Source organism: Salmo salar, chromosome 04 (assembly GCF_965601325.2).
Source record: "Salmo salar chromosome 04, fSalSal1, whole genome shotgun sequence".
Classification (NCBI taxonomy): Eukaryota; Metazoa; Chordata; class Actinopteri; order Salmoniformes; family Salmonidae; genus Salmo; species Salmo salar.
In genome coordinates this window covers 42215570-42228195 of record NC_138294.1, presented here as the reverse complement: position 1 = coordinate 42228195, position 12626 = coordinate 42215570, and positions in this window count along the sequence as shown.

The window sequence follows — 12626 nt, the reverse complement described above, 5'->3', positions numbered from 1 at the left end:
TATATAGCCTCCACATTGACTCTGTACCGGTACCCCGTGTATATAGCCTCGCTATTGTTATTTTGCTGTTGCTGTTTAATTATTTGTTACTTTTATTTTCTATTTTTTACTTATCTCTTTTTTACTGAACACTTATTTTTCTTTAAACTTCTTAAAGCATTGTTGTTTAAGGGCTTGTAAGTAAGCGTTTCACTGTAAGGTTTACACCTCTTGTATTCGACATGTGACAAATACGATTTGATTTGTATTTGAGACACTGGAATAATTTTACAATTTCAATAGCATTAATGAAAAAAAATCACAACATCATTTCAAGTACATATGGTAAATGCGTACTAAAAAGAAAGGAGAGGTTTGCATACTAGTAACATGATTGATAGTGACATTTCGATATTGATTGCCGTTTGACTGTTGTATCACTTACCTGGTCCTCTATGATATTTCATTCTGAATGAAAAATGAAACAACACACTTGGTATAAAACGTTGAGAGCCAATGAACCTAAGAGTTTTGATGAAAGCTATTTTGAATATATTTTCATTGATCAAGGCTTCATGAAATGTTCATTCAGACATAAAGGGGAACCAAGAGTGTCGAGTACATGTAAAAAAATATTTTTTTTATTAACTGATACGTAAAACGACGCCGGATTCAAATAAAATTATTATACAGAATTCTTGCAACCAACAGAATGGTATTTATATGGGGGATACAACCTTCTCAGCTCTGCAGATTTTGCTGCAAAGAGGCAGAATCATTAGATCATTTGTTTTGGTACTGTCCATATGTAGCTTGTTTTTGTTCTGACCTCGCCTTCCAGATGGTAGCGAGGTGAACAGGCAGTGGCTCGGGTGGTTGTTGTCCTTGATGATCTTTTTGGCCTTCCTGTAACATCAGGTGCTGTAGGTGTCCTGGATGGCAGACAGCACCACCCTCTGGAGAGCCCTACGGTTATGGGCGGTGCAGTTGCCGTACCAGGCGGTGATGCAGCCCGACAGGAAAAGTTTGTGAGGGTTTTAGATGACAAGCCAAAATTCTTCAGCCTCCTGAGGTTGAAGAGGTGCTGTTGCTCCTTCTTCACCACACTGTCTGTGTGGGTGGACCATTTCAGTTTGTCCGTGATGTGTACGCCGAGGAACTTTACTTTCCAACTTCTCCACTGCTGTCCCATCGATGTGGATAGGGGGTGCTCCTTCTGCTGTTACCTGAAGTCCACGATCATTTCCTTTGTTTTGTTGATGTTGAGTGAGAGGTTGTTTTCCTGACACCACACTCCGAGTGCCCTCACCTCCTCATTATAGGCTGTCTCGTCGTGGTTGGTAATCAAGCTAACTACTGTTGTGTTGTCTGTAAACTTGAGGATTGAGTTGGAGGCATGCATGGCCACACAGTCATGGGTGAGCAAGGAGTACAGGAGGGTCTGAGCACACACCATTGTGGGGCCCCAGTGTTGAGGATCAGCGAAGTGGAGATGTTGTTTCCTACCTTCACCACCTGGGGGCGGCCAGTCAGGATGTCCAGGATCCAATTGCACAGGGCGGGATTGAGACCCAGGGCCTCAAGCTTAATGATGAGCTTGGAAGGTACTATGGTGTTAAATGCTGAGCTGTAACCAATGAACAGAATTCTTACATAGGTATTCCTCTTGTCCAGGTGGGATAGGGCAGTGTGCAGTGTTATGGTAATTGCATCGTCTGTGGACCTATTGGGGTGGAATGCAAATTGAAGTGGGTCTAGGTTGACAGGTAAGGTGAAGGTGATATGATCAGAACTTTTGTGAAACATCACAGCACAGTTGAAAAATATATGGCAAATAGAAATCCAATATTTATGGTGTTAAGTGTCTCCCCCTCTTCAAAGGGGAGACACTCTAGACCCAAACTGCTACAGACCTATATCTATCCTACCCTGCCTTTCTAAGGTCTTCGAAAGCCAAGTTAACAAACAGATTACCGACCATTTCAAATCCCACCGTACCTTCTCCGCTATGCAATCTGGTTTCAGAGCTGGTCATGGGTGCACCTCAGCCACGCTCAAGGTCCTAAATGATATCATAACCGCCATCGATAAGAGACATTACTGTGCAGCCGTATTCATCGACCTGGCCAAGACTTTCGACTGTCAATCACCACATTCTTATTGGTAGACTCAACTGCCTTGGTTTCTCAAATGATTGCCTCGCCTGGTTCACCAACTACTTCTCTGATAGAGTTCAGAGTGTCAAATCGGAGGGCCTGTTGTCCGGACCTCTGGCAGTCTCTATGGGGGTGCCACAGGGTTCAATTCTCAGGCCGACTCTCTTCTCTGTATACATCAATGATGTCGCTCTTGCTGCTGGTGATTCTCTGATCCACCTCTGCACAGACGACACCATTCTGTATACTTTTGGCCCTTCTTTAGACACTGTGTTAACTACCCTCCAGACGAGCTTCAATGCCATACAACTCTCCTTCCGTGGCCTCCAACTGCTCTTAAATGCAAGTAAAACTAAACGCATGCTCTTCAATCGTTCGCTGCCCGCACCTGTCCGCCCGTCCAGCATCACTACTCTGGACGGCTCTGACTTAGAAAATGTGGACAACTACAAATACCTAGGTGTCTGGTTAGACTGGAAACTCTCTTTCCAGGCTCACATTAAGCATCTCCAATCCAAAATTAAATCTAGAATCGGCTTCCTATTTCGCAACAAAGGATCCTTCACTCATACTGCCAAACATACCTTCGTAAAACTGACCATCCTACCGATCCTCGACTTCAGCGATGTCATTTATAAAATTGCCTCCAACACTCTACTCAACAAATTGGATGCAGTCTATCACAGTGCCATCCGTTTTGTCACCAAAGCCCCATATACTACCCACCACTGCGACTTATACGCTCTCGTTGGCTGGCCCTCGCTTCATACTCGTCGCCAAACCCACTGACTCCAGGTCATCTACAAGTCTCTGCTAGGTAAAGCCCCGCCTTATCTCAGCTCACTGGTCACCATAGCAGCACCCACTCGTAGCACACGCTCCAGCAGGTATATCTCACTGGTCACCCCCAAAGCCAATTCCTCCTTTGGCTGCCTTTCCTTACAGTTCTCTGCTGCCAATGACTGGAACGAACTGCAAAAATCACTGAAAATGGAGACTCATATCTCCCTCACTAGCTTTAAGTACCAGCTGTCAGAGCAGCTCACAGATCACTGCACCTGTACATAGCCCATCTGTAAACAGCCCATCCAACTACCTCATCCCCATACTGTATTTATTTATTTATCTTGCTCCTTTGCACCCCAGTATCTCTACTTGCACATTCATCTTCTGTACATCTACTATTCCAGTGTTTAGTTGCTATATTGTAATTACTTCACCACCATGGCCTATTTATTGCCTTAACTGCCTTATCTTACCTCATTTGCACTCACTGTATATAGACTTTTTGTTTTCTTTTTTTCTACTGTATTATTGACTGTATGTTTTGTTTATTCCATATGTAACTCTGCGTTGCTGTATGTGTCGAACTGCTATGCTTTATCTTGGCCAGGTCACAGTTGCAAATGAGATCTTGTTCTCAACTAGCCTACCTGGTTAAATAAAGGTGAAATAAAAAATCCAAATAAAGAGATAGATGGGAGAGGTTGAATGGAGCTGAAGGTTGGGACTAATAACGACTAGATCACTAATGTAAAACGTATTGTGCCTGTAAAACGTATATAGGTGAAGAACTTTTTTGAAAGAGCACAGTTTGAAATATATGGCAAATAGAAATCAAACCGGATGGACATCATAAACATATGGGAGAGGTTGAGGGTAGAGGAAGGACAAGAGTTAAAAACAAACAAAATAAAACTATTGTAAAATAGACTGTGTCCATAAAATGTATATAGTATGTATAAGCTGGAAATAAAGGCCTAAAAAGTATGTGAACCCTTTGGAATTACCTGGATTTCTGCATAAATTGGTCATCAACTTTGATCTGATCTTCACAACAATAGGTCACAACGATGGGCAAACACATTGTGCTTAAACTAATAACACACAAATTATTGTATTTTTCTTGTCTATATTGATTAACATTCACAGTGAAGGTTGGAAAATGACTTCTCCAAAAGCTTATCGGAGTCAGGAGTCAGCTAACCTAGAGTCCAATCAATGAGACGGGATTGGAGATGTTGGTTAGAGCTGCCCTGCCCTATAAAAAACACTCACAACATTTGAGTTTGCTATTCACAAGAAGCATTGCCTGATGTGAACCATGCCTCAAACAAAAGAGATCTCAGAAGACCTAAACTTAAGAATTGTTGACTTGCATAAAGATGGAAAGGGTTACAAAAGTATCTCTAAAGCCAGTCCACGGTACGACAAATTGTCTATAAATGGAGAAAGTTCAGCACTGTTGCTACACTCCCTAGGAGTGGCCGTCCTGAAAAGATGATTGCAAGAGCACAGCGCAGAATGCTCAATGAGGTTAAGAAGAATTCAAGAGTGTCAGTTAAAGACTTACAGAAATCTCTGAAACATGCTAACATCTCTGTTGACAAGTCTACGATACGTAAAACACTAAACAAGAATGGTGTTCATAGGAGGACACCATGGAAGAAGCCACTGCTGTCCAAAAAAAACATTGCTGCACGTCTGAAGTTCGCAAAAGAGCACCTGGATGTTCCACATCGCTACTGACAAAATATTCTGTAGACAGATTAAACTAAAGTTGAGTTGTTTGGAAGGAAGGAACACACAACACTGTGTGGAGAAACAAAGGCACAGCACACCAACATCAAAACTTCATCCCAACTGTAAAGTATGGTGGAGGGATAATCATGGTTTGGGGCTGCTTTGCTGCGTTAGTGCCTGGACAGCTTGCTATCATCGACTGAAAAATGAATTCCCAAGTTTATCAAGACATTTTTCAGGAGAATGTAAGGCTATCTGTCCGTGAATTGAAGCTCAACAGAAGTTGGGTGATGCAACAGGACTTCTGAAACTCGTCAGTCTATTCTTGTTCTGAGAAATGAAGGCTATTCCATGCGAGAAATTGCCAAGAAACTGCAGATCTCATACAATGCTGTGTACTACTCCCTTCACAAAACAGCGCAAACTGGCTCTAATCAAACTAGAAAGAGGAGTGGGTGGCCCCGGTGCACAACTGAGCAAGAGAACAAGTACATTAGAGTGTCTAGTTTGAGAAACAAACACCTCACAAGTCCTCAACTGGCAGCTTCGTTAAATAGCACCCGCAATACACCAGTCTCAACGTCAACAGTGAAGAGGAGACTCCGGGATGCTGGCCTTCTAGGCAGAGTTCCTCTGTCCAGTGTGTATGTTGTTTTGCCCAACTTAATATTTTATTTTTATTGGCCAGTCTGAGATATGGCTTTTTCTTTGCAACTCTGCCTAGAAGGCCAGCATCCCGGAGTCGCCTCTTCACTGTTGACGTTGAGAACATATTCCAGTCTGTCCTGTAGCTTAGCATCCACTTCATCGGACCAATACTGTATTGAGTGTGTCACTGGTACTTCCTGTTTGAGTTTTTGCTTCTAAGCAGGAGGATAGAGTTATGGTCTGATTTGCCAAAGGGAAGGTGAGGGAGGGCCTTGTATACGTTTCTGTAATGGGAGTAAAGGTGATCTAGAGTTTTGTCGCCTCTAGTTGCACAGGTGTCATGCTGCTAAAAATGAGGTAAAACGGATTTCCATTTCCCTGCATTAAAATCACCAGCCACGAGAAACACCGCCTCTGGATGTACATTTTCTTGTTTGCTTATGGCCCTACACAGCTTGTTGAGTGCGGTCTTTGTGCCAGCATCGGATTGTGGTGGTAAATAGATAGCTCCGAAAAATATAGATGAAAACTCTCTTGGTTAATGGTATGGTCTGCAGCTTATTATGAGCTATTCTAACTCAAGCGAGCAAAAACTTGAGACTTCCTTAACATTAGAGATCGTGCACCAGCTGTTGTTAACAAACAGACACAAGCTCCTCCCTTCGTCTTACTTGAGTCTGCCGTCCGGATAGAATAACCAGCGAGATGTATATTATCCATGTCCTCTTTCAGCGACGACTCTGAGAAACATAGAATATTCTAGTTTTCAGTTCCCGTTGAAAGGATAGTCTCGAACGGCGCTCATCCAGTTTGTTCTCCAGTGACTGTATGTTCGGCAATAGAACCAAGGGCAAAGGCAGTTTATTTGCTCATCAACATAGTCTCGTCAAGTACCATTTCTAGACATAATCAAAAATGAGTCTCAACTTACTGTTAATTAGGATAGTACACTACACAACGTGCAATTTTGAAATATGGTAGTGCATTAGCAGTTTCCATATTGTTAAGACAGTCACTCAATTAGCCAATGTCAGCTAATATTTTATAGATTGCTAGGTAAGTTAGTCTAGCCAGCTTTCTAAACCTTGTAGCAGTCATGGCTGAATTATTGACCTGGCACGCAAGGCTAGTGCCCAGGGGCCCTGACCTCCAGGGGGCCCCCATTGATTTTGTTAGTTACTCTCACTCAGATATCATATGAACATGGCATAAGTCATGGCAAAATGTGTAGAATTGCAAAAAAGTAGCATTCAAAATATCTCCATCCTATGGCTAAATGTGTAGAACTTCAGTAAATTAGCTTTAAAACTGCAATATTTTCTCTCCATACCATGGTAAAATATGTATAATTGCAGAATAATTGCTTTAAACTGCAACATTTTATCTACGGCCCATGGAAAAAGATGTAGAATTGCAGGACATTAACTTTAATTAAAGCTGCACATTTCTCTCTCGGCCGCCAAGAGACGGGCCACTAACATGTTTTGTCCACGAGGTGTACAACCAAATCTTGCTTAGGGCCCCAAAAATGATAGAAACTTTATTTGACGAAATTGTGATGTTAGGGGAGGGGGGGCATATTATCCTCCGATGTAGTAAGCGACTTTTCTTATACTTATTTATTCTCTTTTTTCTCCTCTTCTGTACTCTCCTCTTCTGTCCTCTCCTCCTCTCTCGTTCAGTCCATCCTAAGAAGAAGAACAGACAGACGTGCGTGAGGAAGAGTCTGATCTGTGCCTTCGCCATGGCCTTCATTATCAGCGTCATGCTCATCGCGGCCAATCAGATGCTGCGGAACGGCATGGAGTAGCCAATCACAATGTGAGCCTGGAGAGTGGGCGGAACAGTTATATAACCTCACTTCCTCTCTCTGCAGTAAAAAAAAAAAGGAAGACAGACCAGCCAGAACCCAAACACATCTGTGAAGGACAACTATATGTTCTTTTAAATAAAGTTTGTTTTGATTTATATCGTGAACCGTAAACAGACAAGATGGTGCAAGGCCTGAACGACAACAAAGTAAAACGAAAAGCCTTTTTTTTTTCAAGTCACTAGGAGGACCTGATTAACATAGATAGACTGGAAGGGATGCAAAGCAATCGTTTTATATTTTGTGGGGATTATTCCTTTCATTTCTGTATCAGAGAAGGCCAGCAATCTATTCAATATGCAGCAGGTGCTTTGAGACATTCCTGAACTTTCTGGAGTTCATATTATTTCAGGAAGGCAATATCTGAGGATACTGATACTGTACTACTGTTTAATGTTTTAAACTGTATATAAACATGTTAATCTGTTCATTTTTTTAAAATTATTGTACTATCTTATATTGAGATTGTATATCTACTCAGTCACTCACCTGTGGACATTCTACACATTTATTTTTACACTGTAACAGAGGTTGTTTGCAACTTAAGGACAGACTTGTGTTAGCTCCCAGAGCAAACACCTAGGCTTTAGCTCGGCTGACTACCATAGTCTTCAGTAAAATAGTCAACCTTCTACTGTACACCTGACATTCACTCCCTCACAATGTTCTTACAATATTGTCGACTGTCTATTTGTCTGTATACACTGCATGTGACTCTGTGGATATTCAAATGCACTGTATGTATGTACAGCATTTACCATATGTCGTGTCATTCTACGTGTCCATAGGACAGTGTGCTGTGTGTGTGTGCTAGACTGTCTATGCTTGGTCAAGGTTGCTGTCTGGTGGCTAAGGAGAGAACTTCACCCAAATGCTTGGAATTTGAACCACAGATAATACAGTTGTGGTCTAAAATGTCTTTGACCAGGCCAATTAAGATTGCTTTTCATTCCAGAAGGTTTTGGGGTTTTTCCCTTTTGCCCTCGTTCACTCCCCTTCACAAATCTGCTAGGACTAGATGGATGAAAGCATATGGTGGAAACTCCAACACCTATCCAACCTGAAGGCTTGGTGGAGCTTTTTCTTTACACCTACTGTACCAATCCAGGGCCGATTTTCATGAAGCATCTCAGAGTAGGAGTGCTGAACCATTACCACCTAGCGGATTCATGTCATTTACACTGCTGGTCATAAGACTCACAAAGCGTCTGAGTAGTGCTAAGAAGATACATTTTACTCCTACACTTATGGGTGAAAATAAAAGCTATGCGTGAAGCCTCTTTAGTCATTAGAGTCCCGCCTAGTTGACAGATATTTAGGAGACCTCATGAGCTGTCCTAACCAGTTGAGGTACCAGCGGGTGCCTTGAAAAGACAAAATGCAGCGAGTCAGTGGTTCCTGCACCACATGCAATTGCTTTGGAGTTGTTAAATAAATGTTTTGATATTTAATGTATATATGATCAATCCATAAATAATCTAGACCTACATGCAACAGTATTTCTTGCGATTTTGACAATGATTTCTCCTTGGCCTATTTAACATGATATGCCTAAATACTTATGACAGGGGTATTCAACTCTATCCCTACAAGGTCTGGAGCCTACTAGTTTTCTGTTCTACCTGATAATGAATTTTACCCACTAAATCAGTCCCTGATTAGAGGGGAACAATGAAAAAAAGCAGTGGAACTGGCTTTGAGGTCCAGAGTTGAGTTTGAGGGCACTAGGCTATCAAATAAAACATTTTATTTTGATTATTTAATTACCTATATCATGTTACTTCATGTTATCCCTTTGGAGCACAATTTCACATTCTTAAAAAAGATGCCCACATTGGGCATTCCTATAAATTGGGCAATTGAAGGCATCTAGGGCTTATGTTAACTTTGATTGTGTTCAATGAAACTGATAGACATTTTCATTGACATTTGCAACAATGTCAATGAGAGTCATCACTATCGTTCCTTTGCGGTACCTCAAACTGTCGTCAAACTGTGTTGATTTTACTCCCGGCTCAGAGTTTGACTGGGCAGTTTCTTAAAGGTCGACTTTGGGCAAAAACACAAAAATAACAGCTTTAAACTGTATAACTGATCAATGCACCATCATACCAGGTCATTTAATGCTTAAAAACAAAATGATTAATAAAATATTTGGCTACAGAAAGAAGTGCCATTTCTTATCGATCTCTACAGCTTCCGTCCAAAAACAAATCCTTTGAAATTATGTCATCACATACTGGAGGAGTTACTGACTAGCGATAGTGGCAAGCTTAGCTAACGAAGTAACTTCGTCAGTCGCATGACCAGAATGACACATCGATGAACCGCCAAAGGCACACCCCATTTCTGAAAGGGGCGGCGCTGGACTGTAACTCGTGCCCAAAATCGACCTTTAACATTATCGTAAACCCTAATCTGAGCTGGGAGTTTTTGTTGTTGTCTTTAAACAGGTTTTAACAAGATTCCTTTGACCTTTTTCTGAGATGCTTTGTGGATACGGGCCCTGGGGACATATGTATCAAGCAGCTCAGAGTAGTGCTGATCAAGAATCAGTTTTGTCTTTTACATCACAATGAATAGAAAGATTACATGGACAGGATGGAGCTAATCCTAGATCAGTACTCATATTCTGCTACGCTTGATACATACAGCCTCTAAAATCCACATACTGTACACACTGTAACGTGTTCAAGAGACAGAGTAGTTTACAGAGGTCGTTCATCGTTAATGTTTTCACTTTCAAAATCACATGTGCAGGCTACTATAATGTATTTATATTCTTGGTCATGTAATGTAGCTCATCACACACAAAAACCCCCTCGCTGTCTCAGATATTTTAATATATATATATGCGATTGGTCCATCAGTTTATTATAAAGCCATTATGGTCCCTGACACCAGCATCTAATCGTAATGTGTATCTAGATTAGTCATAGTTTGTGAGGTTACAGCCTTATTCTATAATGTATTAAATTGTTATTTTTCCTCATCAATCTACACACAAAACCCCATAATGACAAAGCAAAAACAGGTTTTTTTTTAAAACCCGCTGAAATATTACATTTACATAAGTATTCAGACCCTTTACTCAGTACTTTGTTGAAGCACCTTTGGCAGCGATTACAGCCTCGAGCCTTCTTGTTTATGACGCTACAACCTTGGCACACCTGCATTTGAGGAGTTTGTCCCCTCTCAAGCTCAGTCAGGTTGGATGGGGAGCTTTGCTGCACAGCTATTTTCTGGACTCTCCAGAGATGTTCTATCAGGTTCAAGTCCGAGGTCTGGCTGGGCCACTCAAGGACATTCAGAGACCTGTCCCGAAGCCACTCCTGCATTGTCTTGACTGTGTGCTTAGGGTTGTTGTCCTATTGGAAGGTGAACCTGTATGTCAACTGTATGTCAATCAAATGTATTTATAAAACCCTTTTTACATCAGCAAATGTCACAAAGTGCTATACAGAAACCCAGCCTAAAACCCCAAACAACAAGCAATGCAGGTGTCTAGGCATCAGGATATATGATAAACAGAGTAGCAGCAGCGTATATGATGATTGTGTGTGTGTGTGTGTGTGTGTGTGTGTGTGTGTGTGTGTGTGTGTGTGTGTGGTGTGTGTGTGTGTGTGTGGTGTGTGTGTGTGTGTGTGTGTGTGTGTGTGTGTGTGTGTGTGTGTGTGTGGGTGTGTGTGTGTGTGTGTGTGTGTGTGTGTGTGTGTGTGTTGGAGTTTGAGTGAGTGTGCATAGTGTCAGTGCAAAAAAATACATATAAGGGTAAATGCAATAGTCAGTGTTGCCGTTTTGTTAGCTATTTAGCAGTCTTATCGCTTGGGGATAGAAGCTGGGGACATACTCGAGGTTGTAATCGCGGCCAAGGTGCTTCAACAAAGTACTGAGTAAAGGGTCTGAATACTTATGTAAATGTGATATTTCAGTTCTATTTTTAATACATTTACAAAAATGTCAACAAAAAAAACGGTTTTGCTCTGTCATTATGGGGTATTGTTTGTATTTTAATCAGTTTTAGAATAAGGCTGTAACGTAACAAAATGTGGAAAAAGTCAAGGGGTCTGAATACTTTCCGAATGCACTGTATCTATGCCTACCACTCAAGTATCCCTGCACATTGTAAATATGGTATTGACACTGACCCTGGAACTGACTCTGTATATACAGTAGCTTACTTACTTTCTTGTGTTCTTCTTATTTCTATTTGTTGTGTGTTTTTGTCCTACTTTACTATATTTTATAATACTACTGATATTGATTACTGCATTGTTGGGAAAGAGCTTGCAAGTAAGGCATTTCACTGTACTTGTGCACATGACAAAACTTGTTATAAAGACTACTTAGAGACATTTCTATCTCCAGCACCACCCCAACATCTACAAAAAAAGAAAGATGGAGATAAGTGTTCCTCTATTTATTTATTTTACTACAAAACATAGAAACCTTTTTCACATATGTTGGGGTGTGGCTGGAGATTATGAATATGAAGTAGAAAAATGTTGTCATTTCCCTTTAAGACTGTCATATGCATGACAAAACACAATACCTTAGTTACAAGAGAGATGTATTGAAAAATGCAATACAAATATAACTGTTCAAAATATTCAAGTCGGCCCATGTCATTCTTGAATGGAGTTTGAATGTCTGTCTAATTTAGAAACACCTCGTGGTTAACCTCTAAAAGTGACAACTTTAGGTATAAAAAAAAACCTGCGTTGAATAACACATTCATAAATGGCCAAAAAGACAGTAGAAAATAAATCATGAGGAATTAGGTTTTGCAGTGCTTGTCCTATATCTTTGTTGGTATAATAAAGCTCAGGAAATACTTTCTTTTTTTTATACATATTGAACCCTTATTTTTGTTGGCAGAAAACTTCCTCCTTACTTTCATTCATTTGTATGAGTCCCGTTACTCTTGTGGAGGTCGTAGAGCAAAACGGAGAACAACATTGTGTTCATGAGAGTCTCATCTTTCCATAGGGTGGTGATATTAGTTTGTAGGCCGTTTAGACGTTTTCGTTAGAAGGCCGATTTTTGGGATGTCTCATAGTCTGACAAACACCGCTGTAGCTTGGCCACCTTCCACCGCAGTTGCGGAAGGCCAACATAGGCAGATGCCCATGCAAAAAAAAAACATATCTCTAGCTTAAACTGACATATTAATTGGTGGGCAATTGTGCGCCGCCTCAAGGGTCTCCCGGTCATGGCCGGCTGTGACACAGCCTGGGATCAACCCAGGTCTGTAGTGACGCCTCAAGCACTGAGATGCAGTGACTTAGACTGCTGCGCCACTCGGGAGGCCTAAACTGACATATTTTGATGGGGATTTTTTTATTATGTTACTCTTAAGGATTAAAAAACATGTACAGTGAGGGAAAAAAGTATTTGATCCCCCTGCTGATTTTGTATGTTTGCCCACTGACAAAGAAATGATCAGTCTA